The following is a 19,822-nucleotide window of genomic DNA, read 5'->3' as shown; positions in this document are numbered from 1 at the left end:
TAAAAAATACAGAAAAAGAAAAAATACTTAAAGTAACCAGAGAAAAACAACAAATTATCTACAGAAAAGCAATAATAGAAATGATAACAGACTTCTCATCAGGAATAACAGAGGCCAGAAGACAATAAAATAAAATCTTTAAAGTACTGAAATAATTTGATGTTCATTTCTTTTTTTTTTTTTTCAAAATTGAAAGCATAATATAGACATTCTAGAGAAATGAAAACTTGGAGAATTTTAGCAAGATATGCTGAAAGTTCTTTTGGCTGAAAGCATGTTACACCAAATGAAAACTCAGAATTACAGAAATACATAAGGAATATTGGGACTGCTTATTACATGTATTTTTCTTTTACCAATTTAAAAAAATATGACTAATGCAAAAATTACAACATCATATTTCAGGGGTTATAATGCATATTTATGTTAAGATATTTGACAATAATACAAAGGATGGGATGGTAAATGGAGCTACACTATTGCAAGGTTTCATGCTTTATGTTATGTGGTAAAACATTAACTGTATTAATGATTTATAATGTGAGTTCCTACATCAACTACTAAAAATATACTGCAAAATTTATACTAAAAAGGCAATAGAGAAATTGAAATGCAATATTAAAAAGTGTTTGGTTACCCTTAAAGACGGCAAAGTAGACAGAACAAAAAACTGGAAGAACAAATAAAAAGAAAATAGCAAAATGGTAGACAATTTCAACTAAATGAACTGATTACACTATACGTAAAATGGCTGAACACTCCATTTAAATATCAGAGATTGTCAGACTGGATAAAAAGTAAGATGCAACTATAAGTTTTCCATAAATGACATACCTTAAGAGATAAATATAAATAAATATGAAAATGCATACCATGAAGGCAATGGACATTACAAAATTGGCATGCCTTTATTAGTATAAAAATTGAATTTACAGAATTTTATGAGAGATAAAGAGAACATATTTTATAGTAGAATAGTCAAATCAACAAGAGGACATAAAAATCACAGATATATGTGCACCTAATAACAGAACTTCAGAATACATGGGAGAAAAACAGAACCACAGGGAGAAATACTTGAGCACAGCTTCATAGTAACTCTAACACCAATCTGTCAGCAATTGATAGAACAAGTAGTGAAAAATTCAAAAAGCCTAGAGAATATTTGAATACCACTATCAAACACCTTACTTTACTTGATATTAATAAGCATTTAACCCAACAAGTGGAGTATATTTTCTCTCTTTTAGTGCACAGGAGATGGTCACTAAGATAGACCATATGCTGAGTCAAGATAAAAATTTCAATAAATATCAAAAAACCTAAAATCTTTCAGAGTAAGTGTTATTAACACAGTGAAATTAAATAAGAGATTACTAACAACGATTCCTAGAGAAGCACAGATAGAAACAACACATTTCTAAGTTACCCCTTGGTCAAAAAAGAAATAGCAAAAAAATTAGAAAGTTAGAAAATATTTTAATTAGAAAATATGAGAATGTGTTGGCTGCAGCTAAAGTCATGAAAATGTGTTACTTTAAATGCTTAGATTTAAAAGGAAGAAAGGTCTAAATCAATGACCTAATATTTCACCTTAAGAAGCTGGAAAAAGGACAGCAAATCAAACTAAAAATATAGTAAAAGGAAGGACAAATAAAATCAGAAAAGCAGAAATCAATGAAATAGAGGAAATAACTATGATAGGGAAAAATCAACAAATTTATTAGGTAATTCTTAGAAAAGATTAATTAAATTGATAAAATGCTAACAGGAGTGCCCAAAAAGAAAAGGGAAAACACAAATTACCAATAACAGTGATGAAAGAATATACAACAGTGAAATCCTAGGTATAACTTAAAGAGACTATAATAAGACTACTTTATACCAACATGTTTGACAGTATAGTTAAGCAAATTCCTGAGAAAAGCAAAGGATTAATTTTGACCCAAAAAGAAATTGATAATATTAATCATCTTAAATGTATTAAAGAAATTGAATTCATTGTTTAATATGTTTTCATTAGAAAGTACTTAATTCAGATTGTTCTCCAGTAAATTATCCCAAAATTGTAAGAAAAAAGATTTATTTCAAATTTCAAATTATTTCAGAAATTAGAAAAAAGACACATTATTTTATAAGTCCAAGATAATTTTATACTTAACTGAAAAGGATATGAATAGAAAAAAAACAGACAATTCTTTTTCATAATGATAATTGTGAAAATTCTAAATACAGTATTTCTGCAACTTCAAAAATCTTCTTATGACTTATCTTAATTACATGGTTTATATAAAATATGACCATTACCTGCCAAAAGGAATAAAACAGTAAAATGTGTTTTAAAAAATAATAAATGTCTAAGCAAACTGCATAGGTTTTGATGTCAGAATGATGTTACACACATATGTGCACACACACACACTGTTTAATAATACAGATTCTATTCAGCTATCTTGCTATATGCTGCTTTTCTTAGTTTTAGAGATCCATAGAAAACATAGCAACATCTCACAAAATTGCATAATATGACTTACAAGAAAAAAATGATTTATCAAAGTTGTTCTTGATATGCTGTTTATTCAGCAAAGAAAATATAAATAAGGAAGAATTACATGAGCTCTGAAAGTTACTACAAACCACAAAATATAATGGTGGGACAGGCATAGGGCAGACAATTTTCATTCCAAAAGAGAGAAACAGGAAAGAATAAAACAGTAACCGGTCCAAAGCAAGTTCAAAACTCAACAGGGCAAACAATACTAATTCCTAAAGCTTGAGCATAATATTTGACTTCATGTCCTGTCTTACAGCACACTTGGACAGGAGCTGGAACCACAAGGCCTCAGGCAGCCTTGTTCCTATGCTCTGGGGGGCTTAGTCCATGCAGCAGCTCCTACAGGTTGGAGTCCCATGCCTGCAGCTCTTCCAGGCTGGTGTTGTATGCTGGTAGCTCCACAGTTCTAGGATCTTGAATATGGTCCTGTCCCCATGGCTCCACCAGGAATTGCCCTAGTGAGGACTGTCTGCAGTAGCTCTGCTCCTATGACAAGTCTGTTAGGGCTGCCAGTCTAGCTATGACATCCTTTGAAATGTAGGTGAAGAAAGCCATGTCTCACCAGCTGTTGGATTTGACATGCTTGCAGAGTTAGCACCACATTGACTGCCAAGGTTTATGGCTTGCACCTTCTGGAGTTTGGGTTGAGTCAAATTCAGGGCCTGCTTGAGCCATGGCTGAGGCAGCTGAGAAGGGCTAACCTGGAATGCAGAGACTTGAGACAGCCCTGGGCAGTGAGCCCCAATGTCCTGAGGGTACTCTAGGCCTTCCTCTTGACGTATTTCCCTCCCCCCAGGCCTCAGCACTCTGGGCCTGTGATGGGAGAATCTCCAAAGTGCCTTTAGGATCATTCTTCCATTGTCTTGATCCATAGCCTCTAGCTTCATTCTATCCATGCTAATCTTCTTGTCAAATGGTTGCTTGGCCACATCCTTGGTTTCCTCTCCTGAAAATTCTCTTTCACTCTATACCACAGGGCTAGAATGAGAATTCTTCCAATTCCTACATTCTGTTTTCTTTTTAATTATAAATTCTGTCTTTAAAACCCTTCTCTCTTATCTCATTCTCCTATATGCAATCGAAAGAAGCCACACAGCAGCCTAAATGCTTTGCTGCTTAGATATTTCCTCTGTCAGAGAGCCTAGTGCACTGCTTTGAAATTCCACCTTTCATAAAGTCCTAGGGGACTGAAAACACTTTAGCCAAGTTCTTTGACACTGTAACAAGAATGGCCTTTCCTTCAGTTTCCAAAACCTTGTTCCTCATTTTTGTCTGAGATCTCATCAGAATGGCCTTTATTGCCTATATTTCCACCAATATTTGGATTACAACTGCTTAAGTAATCTCGAAGAAGTTTCAGACTTTCGTCACAGCCATCTTGCAAGTCCCTTCTTTCTGCATCATCCCATAGCAAAGAGCAAGAAGAAGGGCCAAGAAAGCACACCAGAGAGCCAGAGAGCAAGAGAAGGCCAAGCTCTCCCTTTTATACCAACACTGATCCCACCCATGAGGGTGGGGCCCTCATGGCCTAATCACCTCTCCAAGGTCCCACCTCTTACTACTGTTATAATGACAAATTTTAACAGAAGTTTTGGAGGAAACAACATTCAAACCATAGCAGTTTATGTTTATTTTCTATTCCTGTGTAACCAATATCATAAGCTTAGGAGTATAAGACCACACAGATTTAACATCTCTCAGTTTCTGTAGATCACAGGTTGGGGGAACATCATGACTGGTTTATCTGCTTAGGGTCTCACGGGGCTGAAATCTAGATGTCAGCTGGGTCTAGGATTCTCATCTGTGGCTCAGGGCCCTCTTTAAAGCACTATTGGAAAAATTATTTTTTGTCATATAACTGAGGCTCCTGCTTTCCTGCTGGATATTGTCTTATGACCACCCTTAACACCCAGAAGCTGCCCATGGTTTCTTGCCACGTGGCCCTTACATCTGCAAAACCAGCAATAGTGGGTCTGTCTCACATCAAATCTCTCTCATGCTTCAAATCTCTGACTTCTTCTGTGTCTGACCTCTATAGCCAGATTTAAAGGGGTCAAGAGATTAGGTCAGGCTCACCCAGATAATCTATCTTTTTAAAAATTATGCCATAGAACATTATCTAATTACAAGAATAAAAAAAACTATGAGATTCACAGTCCTAGGGATAAAGTATTAAAGTGTACATCAGAAAGTGGAAATCTTGGAGGACATTTTAGAATTTTGTCTATTACAGGGTTGTTTTAAGGATTAAATAATATAACATAGAAAAACATATATCTGAATACCTAGTCCTTAATAGGGACCTAATAAGTATCATTTATTTTGAATATGATATTTGGAGAGAGGGAAGACAGTTGACCTACCAACTAGGCATTGTCATTTCTATAGATTAAAAATATTAAAATATCAACAATTTTATATGGTTGTATTATACCATGTTTGCTCAATGTAATATTTTGCAAAACTGAAGAAACACCTCTATATTGAATTTTTAGTCAGTAAATCATTCATTTTCTTCATTCATTCATTTTCCCACAAGTCTGAGCTAATACTTAATACCTAGTATGAAATAGCCAATAAGTGGGGCAATTTAGAGCGTACACAGAAGAGAAAGACATCATCCCTAACCCTCAAAACTTTAGGATCTAATGGAATCTGAGTCCTCCTAGATTTTAACAGTGTAGTTGATATTAAACAAAGCTGCTTCTAACAGAGCTAAAAGAAGCAACACATATAGCAATTTCATGTGTCTAACCCCACATTGTTTATAATTCTATGACAAAAACAAATGGAGAAGATAAATTTAGAAGAAACTCTGTACTACACAGGCTCTGTGACAAATGGAGTTTACAGTCTTGGCAAGCAGCCTCCAAGGTTTTTCAGCGTTAGCTGGCATCCTACTTTGGAAATACCTTTCTTAGTTTCTCAGCAACAGTTCAGATATGACAAACAATTCTAGTGTCTCCTTTTTTGGCTTCAAATAAAATAGCATAAGCATATTTAAACATCCATCTTCTTCTGGCTTCTAAACTCTTTTTTCATATGAACACTTAATTCATGGCTTTGTGCACCTTACTTGTGTCCCCCAAGGAGAGTTTTCCAAACATCCCTGGACATGTAAAGGCTTCCTTTGTAAGGTGACTCAGAATTCCATCCTTCTCCAATTTGCTTTTTATTATTTCATTGGTCAGAATGTGGGCAGCTTCTGCTGCAGATACAGTCTCCAGTAACTGCCCTTCTAATGGTGACTTGGCTGAGTTATACTGTGTTATAAAGACAGTTTCCAAATCTCTGCCAATCTTCCTTGCCTTGATATAATTGCAATAATAAAACATACCACAGAATTTATCTTAGACACACTCTAGTCTAATCCCCATCATACTTTTAATTCTTATTGCAATATCCTTAACAATAACACCCACTCTCTTCTGGAATACTGGGATTGAAATGGAATTCTTTAGCAAAGAACATTGCTCCTGCTTTTAATCCTTAATTTCCAAGTTGGAAAAGTTATTGCTGAATTTCTGGTCTTTTGTTTTGGTTGTGGATGGGCAAGTAGAGATTTCTCCACTCTTCCAAGATATAAACAGATTAAAACTCCTGATTTCATTAGTGAAGGACACAAATAATTAACAGGAGCAAGTTAGAAACAGATACAACTTCTCTTGATGTGAATTTTCCTAGGCCTGTAGTTCCCTAAAAAGGCAGAAACTAACACATTTCCAGAATAGGATAATGTCTGATATGAGAAAATAATCTAATTTGTCGTATGACAAGCCTTTCATATTTGGGGTTTATCAACTGCTATAGGCAGAATTAGGAGTCTTCAGCCCCAAATATGTCCATGTCCTCATCCCCAGAACCTGTGACAATGTTAAGTATCCTGGCAAAGGAGCATTAGGGTTACAGTATCGGGGAACTTGCCCTGATATTCACGTAGGTTCTTTTCTATTTTCCTTAAGCATCGGCCAGCTTGAGAAATAAAGGGACAGAGTACAAAAGAGAGAAATTTTAAAGCTGGGCATCCGGGGGAGACATCACATGTTGGTAGGTTCCGTGATGCCCTACAAGCCGCAAAAACCAGCAAGATTTTATTAGGGATTTTCAAAAGGGGAGGGAGTGTGCAAATAGGTGTGGGTCACAGACATTAAGTACTTTGCAAGGTAATAGAATATCACAAGGCAAGTGGAGGCATGGCGAGATCACAGGACCACAGGACCAAGGCAAAATTAAAATTGCTAATGAAGTTTCAGGCACCATTGTCATTGATAACATCTTATCAGGAGACAGGGTTTTGAGATCAACTGGTCTGACCAAAATTTATTAGATGGGAATTTCCTCTTCCTAATAAGCCTGGGAGTGCTATGGGAGACTGGAGTCTATTTCATCTCAGTAGTCTCGACCATAAGAGATGGCCACGCCCAGGGGGGCTGTTTATAAGCCTATATCTCCAGGTGTGTATTCTCCTTCTCAGGGATGTTCCTTGCTGAGAAAAAGAGTTCCGCGATATTTCTCCATTTGCTTTTGAAAGAAGAGAAATATGGCTCTGTTCCGCCCGGTTCACCAGCGGTCAGAGTTTAAGGTTATCTCTCTTATTCCATGAACAATTGCTGTTATCTTGTTCTTTTTTCAAGGTGCTCAGATTTCATATTGCTCAAACACACATGCTGTACAATTTGTGCAGTTAATGCAATTATTACAGGGATCTGAGGTGACATATATCCTCCTCAGCTGACAAAATTAAGAGATTAAAGTAAAGACAGGCATACGAAATCACAAGGGTATTGATTGGGGAAGTGATAAGTGTCCATGAAATCTTTACAATTTATGTTTAGAGATTGCAGTAAAGACAGGCATAAGAAATTATAAAAGTATTAATTTGGGGAACTAATAAATGTCCATAAAATCTTCACAATCCATGTTCTTCTGCCATGGCTTCAGCCCCTCCGTTTGGGGTCCCTGACTTCCCGCAACATCTCTCGCTTTCTTTTTATATAAATGTGCCATGGCGATGAAGGCTTGTTCATTCTCCCAATTTTGACATAGGATTCTTTGACTGGTCCGGCACACTAAAAACAAGCCAATTAAACAGAGAAACATAATTCCAAAATCTACTACAGTGGAGCCCCCAGTAGACTTAATCCAAGTCATGGGGTTTAATCCATAAAGATTTTCTGCCACCTGATCTAATGCCTCAGCTCCAGGCACAATGGATAAGTGAGCTTGAGAGGCTTCAAAAATTTGTTTCTTTAATTTAGTTATGTCCAGTGATAAATTATCTTCCCTACCTAGAAGGTGTCCTTTGACCATTTCCCATGAATGATCAGTCTTGTTATAGGAATACGGGGTGATGCAGAAATCCAAAGTATTCCAATCGCACTGTATTTGCATGTGATGCTCGAGACTCCCTACCCAATCTCCACGCCAACTAACAGACTGTCTTAAATCATTAATTTGATTTGCCAATTTTTGACCAATGCCTTGTTGAGAATTCCACATTTGGGTGGAATTGGCTTGCCAATCATTAACAAAATGAGCTGTTTGAATGGATTGGTGTAATGCCATTCCGGCAGTGGTGGCCATTGCAGTGACTGTAATTAGGCCCATGATAACAGCAATTAAAGTGAAAACAAATCTCTTAGATCTTTTTAGAACTCGCTGTATCTCTTCATTAATTAAATGTATTGAGGGGGAGGATTCCCAAGGTCTAGGTAAAGTTACCGGAATCCAGATTCCTTCTCGAGCTTGAACCAACATTACACTTTTCCTGGAGTCAAAATGGGAGTTAATACAAGTGTATAGATGACAATTAATGCATTGGGCAGTTGATTATTTGTCCAAATTTTGATATTTCCTACTAAGAGCATGTAAGGAGGCTTAACACAACTCTGTATGGGAACAGTTAGGTTGGAGGCAAGTAAAGCAGAATGTCTGGGTCTACGTTGATACTGAGAGAGTGGGACGGTAGTGGGAACAACAGTCAGAATAGTTTTCCCTTCCCATACTCACAGTCCAGACATGGCAATAGCCAATTTCCAAAGTTCTGGGTATTCTGGGCTCAGAATGGGGAGTATCATACAAGGCCTGGGGTCGGGGGGTAATGCCTTTATCTTCCCATTTTAAGGGAAAGAATGAGCTGATCCTCCTAAGCAAAGTAGAATGATGATTCTCGTTCTCCTGATAAGAAATAAAATAAGTAGCCTCAGGCATTCCCTTCTGCCAGAGGAGCAATTGTTTTTTAAATAGCCCTTTGGTGCCCAGTCTATTACTAAACCATATGAGTCATTTTTTAATATTACTGCATGTGAGTTAACACAATCTTCCCAAATTAAAGTTTAAGATGGGCCCTCAAAATTTTTAGGGCGTGGTTTTCCTGCAGGTTTATATTGAAACTGTGGGGTATCTCCCATTACTCCTCCTTTCATTTGTTTTCAAGGAGAAAGGGACAGGCCAGAGACCAAATGTCCCATTTTATCTGTAGCTGAACTTTCCGGAAGATAAGCAGCCCAGACTTGAGTTTCTAGATGTATACAACCAGATGCATGTCCAAGGCACAGAGAGGGATATTTATAACCCATGGTAACATTAAGTGTAGTGCCTTCTTCTCCTGGTTGAGCAGGGCAATTGTCATGTGTGGCTCCAGACATCCACACACTATTGTTAGTGTAGATTTCTGCAGGAGCATCTATCCAGGTGAGAAGTCGAATAAGTGGAGGAAAAGGCACATAAGCCCAATAAGAATAATTAGGTGTAGCAGGTAAATCAGTGTGAGAGGAAACTGGTGAGACAGAAAGTGTAAGGAGGAGAATTATTAAATAAAACCTAGTGTGAGTGAGATTCAGTGCTGAAGGAGGAAGAGAACAGTGTTAAGTATCCTGGCAAAGGAGCATTAGGGTTACAGATAGAATTAAAGTTGCTGGTCAGCTGATTGAGGATAAGGAGATTGGCCTGGATTATCCAGGTAGGCTCAATGTAATCACGAAGGGCCTTTAAAGTAAGAGAGGGAGGCAGAAGAGGAAGTCAGAGTGATGTGCTGTGAAATCTACTACCGTTTGCTGGTTTTGAAGATGGAGAAAAAGAGTGATGAACGAAACACGGATGGCCTTGGGAGCCTGGAAAAGGTAAGGAAACACACTTTCCCCCAGAATCTTGTAAGAGGAATGTGCTCCTGAAATGCCTTGGTTTTAGTCCAGTGACATGGTTTTAACCCATATTGGACTTCAGACTTATAAGTTAATAAATTTGTGTTATTTTAAGCTGCCAAGTTTGTGGTTACCTATTATAGCAGCAAATAAAAAACTAATAAACCTTCTGACTTGGGTTGGTTTTAGGCTCTGAAATGAGGATTCATGTGAAAGTGTTTTAGTAGGAAGTGTTCCCAGGAAAAATTGTTTAGGGAAGTAGGAAAATGGGATCAGGAAGGAAAAGATGCCAGGCATGGGTGTCAAGTCATGCTGTGTTTCATGCAGGACTTGGATTCAATCCTATATGAAGCAACAACAATATATTTTACACTTAAAAATGTGGTAAGAGGGTGGATCTCATGTTAAGTGTTCTTACCACAATAAAATTTTAAAGAAAATCTTTTTAATCCCATAGGGGAGCTCTGGAGAAAATGTGGGTCATTTGTCAGTTCTCCGAAGTCAAATTTGGCAAGAGGATTGACCAGACATTGCTTACACGCCACCCATGGTGGTGAGGTAGAGGAGTAAATTCCTAGGCAATTTTAGATCTCCATGCATGTAGAAAAATGGAATTTGAAAGTTTGAAAGCATATGCCTACCAAGAGACACAGGTGTTGGCTGTTAGGAATGAAAGCTGACTGGGAGCTTACACATATGACAATGGCAAAGAAACCCGATGAGAGATGGGTTGAGTACTAACTGTCTGCAACAGTTTCCTAATCTGTGCACTTTTACTTAAATGAAAGTTAACAGATTGCATTTTTTTATTGATTTTCTATCAAATTCAGCATCTACAAGGCCATACACCATCCAGAGAAAGAAAGACTCAGTGCCCAAATGTTTCTGAAAAGTATCTTCAGATTCTCAGAGATCTGCACAATTCAAATAATCCACTCATGGTTAAAGAGTTTGAGTATTGCTCTGTTCAAGGAATAATCTCTGAGAATCTAGTATCAGACTTCTCAGGTTTCAGTGGAAGTTGTGATAAGATTACAAAAATATAAAAAATAATAAATTATCTTATTGAGTGAAAACAATCCAATCTTTTATTTTGTCTGTTATTGCTCTGAAAGCATGATATTATGCAACTTCAGTGTTTAAGAATACCCTGACTATGCCCAGCTTCTCCTTATTGACTTTGCGAATGGCTCCATCACATCAGAATCAGCTGCATCGCTTTTCTAAGTCACCAGTGGTCTTCAATGGACATCATCTTTAAGATTATGTTCAAAACTGATTGTTTTCCCCTATAAATCTGCCTCTTTTCCCAACTTCTCTTCCTTTATTAGTGGCATTACTATTATTCTGGCCTTTCAAGTTAAATTTATTAAACTTTTTCTTCTTGGTCCTTTTCCCGTTTGCCCTGAAAATACTCACTGGTGGTGCTTGTGGCTGCAGCATTTTACCCTGTGATAATTTTGCTATGAAATATCTTGCTTTTATTATTATTTTTACATTGCTCTAGTATATCAACTTTGGAAACAAAAGGCATCATTCTACTTACAGCATTGTGTTTTTAATAGTGGCATTTCCATTTATAAAATACAGTAATTCTCAATCGCTGTTAAAATTTGAAGAAATTAGTACCTTCATACACTGCTGGTGGGAATATAAAATAGGGCAACCACCTTGGATAACAGTCCAACAGATCCTCAAATGGGTTAAACATAGATTACCATATGACCCAGTTATTCTACTCCTAAGTATATATCCAACAATAAAAACATAACTTGTTTCAAATATTTATAGCAGCCATATAGTTGAAACAACGTCTATCAACTGATAACGTGGAGGAAATCCCAGTGGAATATTATTTAGCCATAAAAAATAATAAAGTAGCCAGGCGCGGTGGCTCATGCTTGTAATCCCAGCACTTAGGGAGGCCGAGGCGGGCGGATCACGAGGTCAGGAGATCGAGACCATGGTGAAACCCCGTCTCTACTAAAAATACAAAAAATTAGCTGGGCATGGTGGCGGGCACCTGTAGTCCCAGCTACTCCGAGAGGCTGAGGCAGGAGAATGGCGTGAACCTGGGAGGTGGAGCTTGCAGTGAGCCGAGATTGCGTCACTGCACTCCAACCTGGGCGACAGAGCGAGACTCCGTCTCAAAAAAAAAAAAAAAAGTACTAATATATGCTATAACATGGATGAATCTTAAAAACATTATGCTAAGTAAAAGAAGCCATTCACTAAAGAACGTGAATTATATGATTCAGTTTATATAAAATGTCAAGAATAGGCAAACCTATAGAGACAGAAAGTAGATTAGTAGTTGCTTAGGGCTTGGAGTGGGGGGGCTGGAAGGATAACTAAGAGTTACAAGATTTCTTTTGGAGGTGTGTGATGTTAACATCGTTCCCAAACAGCTGTTGGCAGAAGATTCATTTCATGAATCTGATTTTTCCGAAATAGGCAATTCTGATGATTCAGACGATTTTGATGTTAGTTCTGTTTAGAAATAACTCCAAGATCAGTTTTTATATTTTATTTTCACATTGAAAAGCTATCACCTTTGTTTCAGCCTCAAAGAGTGTGTTTATGTAAAATTAAATGAGCACTAGCAGTGAGCTGCACTCTTTTTTTTTTTTTCTAAAGGGGAAAAGGGTTAAACCTAGTTTCAAGTTTGTCATTAAGTTTTATTTATTTATTTATTTATTCTTTTAATTATACTTTAGGGTTTTAGGGTACATGTGCACAATGTGCAGGTTTGTTACATATGTATCCATGTGCCATGTTGATTTCCTGCACCCATTAACTCGTCATTTAGCATTAGGTGTATCTCCTAATGCTGTCCCTCCCCCCTCCCCCCACCCTACAACAGTCCCCGGAGTGTGATGTTCCCCTTCCTATGTCCATGAGTTCTCATTGTTCAATTCCCACCTATGAGTGAGAACATGCGGTGTTTGGTTTTTTGTCCTTGTGATAGTTTACTGAGAATGATGTTTTCCAGTTTCATCCATGTCCCTACAAAGGACACGAACTCATCATTTTTTATGGCTGCATAGTATTCCATGTCATTAAGTTTTAAGATATTGCTGCTACTTGTTTTCTCCTTGTGACCACAACTGCTGACAGTCTAAACTCACTTTTTGTTTATATTGCTGGCCACCTAATATAGTGAGTCCAGTAAGCCTATCAGAAAAACCCAAAATATCATTTTTCTTGTCACTTCCTTGGTCAAAAATCTGCAGTGAATCACTTTTTACAGTACCAGGAAATATGACCAAAATATTAACATTTTATGCACGAGGGATCAAAGCCCTGGTCTCCTTACTACTGAACATTATTCTGTTTGACTTCACCCTGTTGGTTTCCTCTATACCCTTTTCACAATTTGAAATTATATTATTTGTTTGTTTACTGATTATTTTTTATTTATTTTCTATTTCTATTTGGCAACATCTAAACTGTAAACTCTCCAAGGGCAAGAGATAGACATTTTTGTTTGACACTGTACATCTTGTACCTTCTACAGGCTACTTATTGGTACCAGGCAAATAGAAGGTTTTCAATCAACATTTGTTGATTTAGTGGAGAAAGGAAGTAAGGAGGGAAGAGGGAAGGCGAGAGGAAGGAATTATTTTTCGGTTCTTCTTGCTGACCATCCCACCTACTTCCTTCCTTCTCCACTCTCACCTCATACTTCAGGATAATTTTTATGTTTACCTTTTTTTATGCTATACCTCTACCCTCTAATATCTCCGTGCTTTTTCTCCTGGTCAAATCAAGTCACAAATTCTGTCTCATCTCCACTTTCTTGATTTCTGCACCCATATCCTTTCCAACCAGAGACATTTCTCATGTCTTAACTTCTGTTTTAGTTTCCATCTGTGTAATTTTAAGCACTTGGTTACATATTTTCTGATGTTGCCATCTAATATCTTAGCATTTGGCATTGTTTCTACATATAGGTCTTCCAGTGTTTGCCTTCTGCCTATCTGCTCTCAGACTCATTCACCAGCCTTTCCCTGCTCTGTCCTCTTTTATATTAGTCTACATTTCTCAGGCTTTCTACTCTCTGGCTTTCTAATAAGTTTATCAATGGGAGAAATTAATGGAAAATTAGGAAGAGGGAGGAGGAGAGAAGCTGGGATATTTCTGCCTGCAGTGGCTATTCCTGCAGCGATTGTGTTTTATCCATGGTTGTAGCTCCTGCCAGGCAGTCTGTACCATGGCTCTACCTCTCGCCAGATGTCCCAGTTTCTGGGTTCTGGTGATAACATCTCTTCTTGTGATTTATCTATCCATTAAGAAGGTAAGGGCTTCCTGCTGTGGCTAATCTCTGAGTTGTCTCAACCTTAGGCTTTCCAGTTTTTCCATGTCATCTATCAACAACTCCTTGTATTGAATTTCTTCTGTTTGAAAGTCTTAAAAAATTGTTTTGTTTTATTTTATTTTGTTTTTCCTGGCAGAACACTGACTGATATGCCTTTTTAAGCCTCCAGGAGTATTTTAAATTTTCTATATCCTTCCATAGCTGGTCATATAAAAGTTACTTATGTATGTGGATTGTTCTTTTATGAGTGCTTCTTGCTTATATCAGAAACAGTCATCTGGAAAACACTCCCTTGTTCCCTATAAACAAGGATCAAACAGTATATTATCCCAAAATGTCTCACTGGAGAAATGTAGTTTAGTTTTCTGCACAACTCACCCAAGCTGGCTAGATTTTACCTGGGAAAAATAAAGGTCTTCAAACTTTAAGGTCATTTTGATTAAACCACAGACATCAAGGAAAATAAAAGTGTGTTCTCTGCATTGATTTAAGTTGCTGCAAAAATAATTGCAGTTTTTGCCATTAAGAAATGGCATATAAGGTATAGCAATGACTATAAGGCTATGAGTATAAGCATTAAACAATGACAAAAACTGCAATTACTTTTCACCAGTGTAATACCATTATACATACAAAGAACTTTCTACTTTCCCTATTTTGTGTATTGAGTCACATCCCAAACATCTGTAGAAAAGGTGTTAAGACACTAAAGATAAGAATTATAGTTCAATTGTGACTATCACAGTCTATGCTTTCTGTCTTAACAAATATAATCTGGGTATCAGTCAGTAGAGAAGATTCATTTAAATTACCACATCACCAGAAATGAAACAACTTCAAGCTATACCAGCACAAATGCTTTTGAAATGAAATATCATCCCACTACTGAAAATGAATCATATTATCATATTTTCCACTGTCTTCTACTTTCTCTGACAATATAGTTAATGACGATCCAAGTATAAGATAAAACTGTAAACTGTGAGCAGAATGCAAAACAAGGCCCTAGATGGACCAGAAAGATTGGTGGAATGAGTACTGATCCCAGGGCAGTTCAGGATTACAAGTGTGGTCTTACATAAGTCAGTGAAATGGCCAGTTTGTTTTCATTTCCTTATCTTCAACTTTCAGGGCTAAATTGAATAATATATTATGACTCTTTCACTGAGAAAAATACAGATATACACAACTGAAGAAACAGAACTAAGTGGCACTTCTTTTTTGATACCAGTACATGAGCAATCACAAATCCTTTGTGAATGAAGGAGTGTAGAGGCAGAAATAAGTAATAGGAGATTCCAACAAGAAGTTTGTAATTTTTTAACCAGTTCTTTTATAGTCAGCTCAACATTGCATAAATTAAGGAATAATCCCAGTTTGTGTGGCAAGAGGTAAGCAAGTTTATAATATTCAAGACTGAAAAAAGGTAGTGTAGTAAATGGTATTATGATTTTACAATTAAAAGAGACCTTAGAACACTGAGTTCAGAGGGTTTTTGTTTTTTTGGCCTCTTTAAGAAAATCATTTTCCTACTGGAAAATCATTTGAAAGCTGTACAATCTCTTTCTCAATAAAAACAAACCATAAGCAAGCCTGGCACAGAAAGACAAGTACTGTATGATCTCACTTACATGTAGATTGAACTCTTTATATGATTAAAAAAGTTTAACACATAGAAGCAGAGAATAGAATGGTGATGACCGGGGACTCTGGGTGAGGGGAGTGGGTTGGAAAGATGTTGGTCCAAAGATACAAAATTTTATTTAGAAGGAATAAATTCGAGAGACCTCTTGTACAACTTGGTGGCTATAGTTACTAACAATATAGTATTCTTGAAAATTGCCAAAATATAGATTTTAAATGTACTCTTTATAAAATAATAACGATGTGAGGTAAGACATATGTACACTAGCTCAACTGAGCCATTTCACAATGGATTCATATTTCAAAACATGTTGTAGTTGATAAATATATATAATTTTTATCCATTAATTTAAAAATTAGTTAATTTTTTTAAAAAATAAATACATGTCCTGAGACAATTGTGCATAAAATTTCTGGTTGTTCATATACCTGCTGAGGTCTATTCAGGCAAGCCCTGACCAAATTGTCCTCAGATAACAGGTAAAAAACTTGATACTCAAAAAATTTAAGCAGATAGTCCAGAGACACAAGGATATTTATGTAAAAACTGTACTAAAACACAGATTTCTCACTCAATTATTCTTTCTATTTCTCACTGTCTCTTTTTTGGCTAGGACTTAAGTTAACATTATTCATCTAAAAGGAAAGAAAAAGTACTACTTGAACCAAGTGGTTAAATGTCCAAAATATAGTATGAAAAAAAAAACAATTAGAAAAGACTTGAAGCAGGTGTACGAAAAGCTAGTAGAGAGTCTATTGGACATGTATTTCTCTAAAAAAGAATAGCTCAGAAAAGTATCAATCAAAAGATCAAATCAGCAAACAAAAGTTAATTTCAAAATAAGTTCTCAAGTTTTTTACCTAAATTGATTGAATATCATGTTGGAATTCTATCACCATACTTTTTAAATTCCTCTTTTCTTACATGACTACAGCTGCTAACTCCCTGGCTTCACTGTTCCTGGGAAACTAGGTGAATGGGTCCCTTGTTGATTGCAGACTCATACCTCTTGTCCTTTTTCTGTTATTTTCCTCCTAATTTTGCATCAGAAAAGCATGCTACAGCAGGAAATAATTTGTAAGCCAGGAGAGAATGAGAAACAGAGCAAGTAACATCAGTATGGCCTTTGGCAAGGACAGATTATGGAAACCATCAAGAGTTTTCATCCACTGACAAATTTTTCTAATCTGTAAATGAAAGAAAGAAACAAGCATTCTTTTTGGAACAGGAAAAAGGAAAAATAGGAATGATAAATAAGCTTGGAGAGAGGATTTGAAGAAAACTTGACTTTGTCTATCTAGTATTGTCCCTATATAGTATCCCTATGACAGCAAACAAACCACCTGTATCAGGAGCCGCTTCCAAAGGCTGCAAGGAAATATTACTGGAAATAGGCAACAAAATTATTTTTTTAAGAAGTTTACTTACATTATCTTTTTCTTTTAAAACAGCTTTATTGAGATATAATTAATATGGTATACATACATCCATTTAAAGTGGACGATGCAATAGTTTCTAGTATATTTAAAGATAATGTGAAACCATCACCGCAGTGAATGTTAGAATATTTTTACCTACAAAAGAAATCTTTTTTTTTTTTTTTTTTTTGAGATGAAGTCTCGTTCTGTCGCCCAGGCTAGAGTTCAGTGGCGCGATCTCGGCTCACTGCAAGCTCTGCCTCCTGGGTTCACGCCATTCTCCTGCCTCAGCCTCCTAAGTAGCCGGGACGACAGGGGCCCGCCACCATGCCCGGCTAATATTTTGTATTTTTAGTAGAAACGGGGTTTCATTGTGTTAGCCAGGATGGTGGTCTCAATCTCCTGCCCTCGTGATCCGCCCACCTAAGCCTTCCAAAGTGCTGGGATTACAGGCATGAGTCCCCACGCTGGCCAAAAGAAATCTTGTAACTCTTAGGTATTTTTCCAGGCCTCCCAGCCCTAAGCAACTACTAATTTACTTTCTGCCTCTATAGATTTACCTATTCTTGACATTTCATATAAACGGAATCATATAATACATGCTCTTTAGTGACTGGCATCTTTTACTTAGTGTGTGTGTTTTTTTTTTTTTTTTTTTTTTGAGACAGAGTGTCGCTGTCGCCCAGGCTGGAGTGCAGTGGCGCGATCTCGGCTCACTGCAGGCTCCGCTCCCTGGGGTTCACGCCATTCTCCTGCCTCAGCATCCGGAGTAGCTGGGACTACAGGCGCCCGCCACCTCGCCCGGCTAATTTTTTGTATTTTTTAGTAGAGACGGGGTTTCACTGTGTTAGCCAGGATGGTCTCGATCTCCTGACCTCGTGATCCACCCGCCTCGGCCTCCCAAAGTGCTGGGATTACAGGCGTGAGCCACCGTGCCCGGCCGGCTTAGCATGTTTTAAGGTTCATCCATGTTATGGCATACATCACTACATTGTTATTTTTTATGGCTGAATAATATTCCATTACATGACCATCCCACACTTTATTAGTTGATAGACATCATTTAAACCTTATGGCTACTATAAATAAATAATGCTGCTATAAATATTTTGTACAAGTTTTTGTCGTTGTTGTGTTTTTTTGACATATGTTTTTATTTGTCTTGGATATATACTTAGTAGTAGAACAAATATATAGTGGGTTAAACATAGAGTTACCATATGTTATATAGTATATAAAACAGATTTACCATATGATATATGTATACCATATGTTTGCTGATTTGATCTTTTGATTGATACCTTTCTGAGCTATTCTTTTTTAAGAAAAATACATATATCATATGGTAACTCTGTATTTAACCCACTTCAGGATCTGTCAGAGTATTTTCCAAGGTGGTTGCCCTATTTTTATTCCCATCAGCAGTGTATGAGGACATCAATTTATCCATATCCTTCTCAATACTTGTTATTATCTGAATTTTAAAACTTTTAGCCATCTTGTTCGGTGTCAAGTAGTGTCTCACTCTGATTTCGGCCTGCATTTTCTTAATGACTAATGATGCCAAGTATCCGTCCATGTGCCCACTATATTTTATATCTTCTTTGGCAAAATGTCTATTCAGATTCTTTGCCTACTTTTTAATCAGATTGCCTTTTATTATTGAATTCTAAAACTTCATCATATATATTTTTTTAATTTGTTTTTTATTTCAGTAGGTTTCTGGGGAACAGGTGGTGTTTGATTACATGAATAAGTTCTTTAGTGGTGATTTATGAGATTTTGGTGCACCCATCACCCAAGCAGTGTACACTGTACCCAATGTGTTGTCTTTTATCTCTTGGCCCCCTCTCACCCTTTCTCCCGAGTCCCCAAGGTGCATTGTATCATTCTTAATGCCTTTTTGTCCTCATAGCTTAGTTCCCAATTATGAGTGAGGACATACAATGTTTTGTTGGCCATTCCTGAGTTACTTCACTTACAGTAATGGTCTCCAACTCCATTGAAGTTGCTGCAAATGCCATTATTTTGCTCCTTTTAATGGCTGAGTAGTATTCCATGGTATATTTATAACACATTTGTTTTTATCTACTTGTTGCTTGATGGGTGTTTGGGCTGGTTCTATGTATTCAAAATTGCAAATTGTGCTGATATAAGTATGCATATATAAGTACCTTTTTCATATAATGACTTTTTTTTTCCTCTGGATGTAGTAGGATTGCTGGCTTAAATGGTAGATCTACTTTTAGTTCTTTAAGGAATCTCCACAATGTTTTTCACAGTAGTTGTACTAGCTTACATTCCGACCAGTGGTGTAAAAGTGTTCCCTTTTCACCACATCCATGCCAACATCTATTATTTTTTGATTCTTTGATTATGGCCATTCTTGCAGGAATGAGGTGGTATTATTGCATTGTAGTTTTGATTTGCATTTCCCTGATAATCAGTGATGTTGAGCACTTTTTTCATATGCTTGTTGGCCATTTTTGTATCTTCTTTTGAGAATTGTCTATTCTTGTTCTTCACCCACTTTTTGATGGGATTGCTTGTTTTTTTCTTGCTGATTTGTTTGAGTTCTTTGTAGATTCTGGATATTAGTCCTTTGTCGAATATATGGATTATGAAGATTTTCTCCCACTCTGTGGGTTGTCTGTTGACTCTGCTGATTATTTCTTTTGCTGTGCAGAAGCTTTTTAGTTTAATTAAGTCTCATCTACTTATCTTTGTTTTTTGTTGCATTTGCTT

Source organism: Symphalangus syndactylus, chromosome 10 (genome assembly GCF_028878055.3).
Source record: "Symphalangus syndactylus isolate Jambi chromosome 10, NHGRI_mSymSyn1-v2.1_pri, whole genome shotgun sequence".
Classification (NCBI taxonomy): Eukaryota; Metazoa; Chordata; class Mammalia; order Primates; family Hylobatidae; genus Symphalangus; species Symphalangus syndactylus.
Note: the sequence above shows the minus strand (reverse complement) of the source record.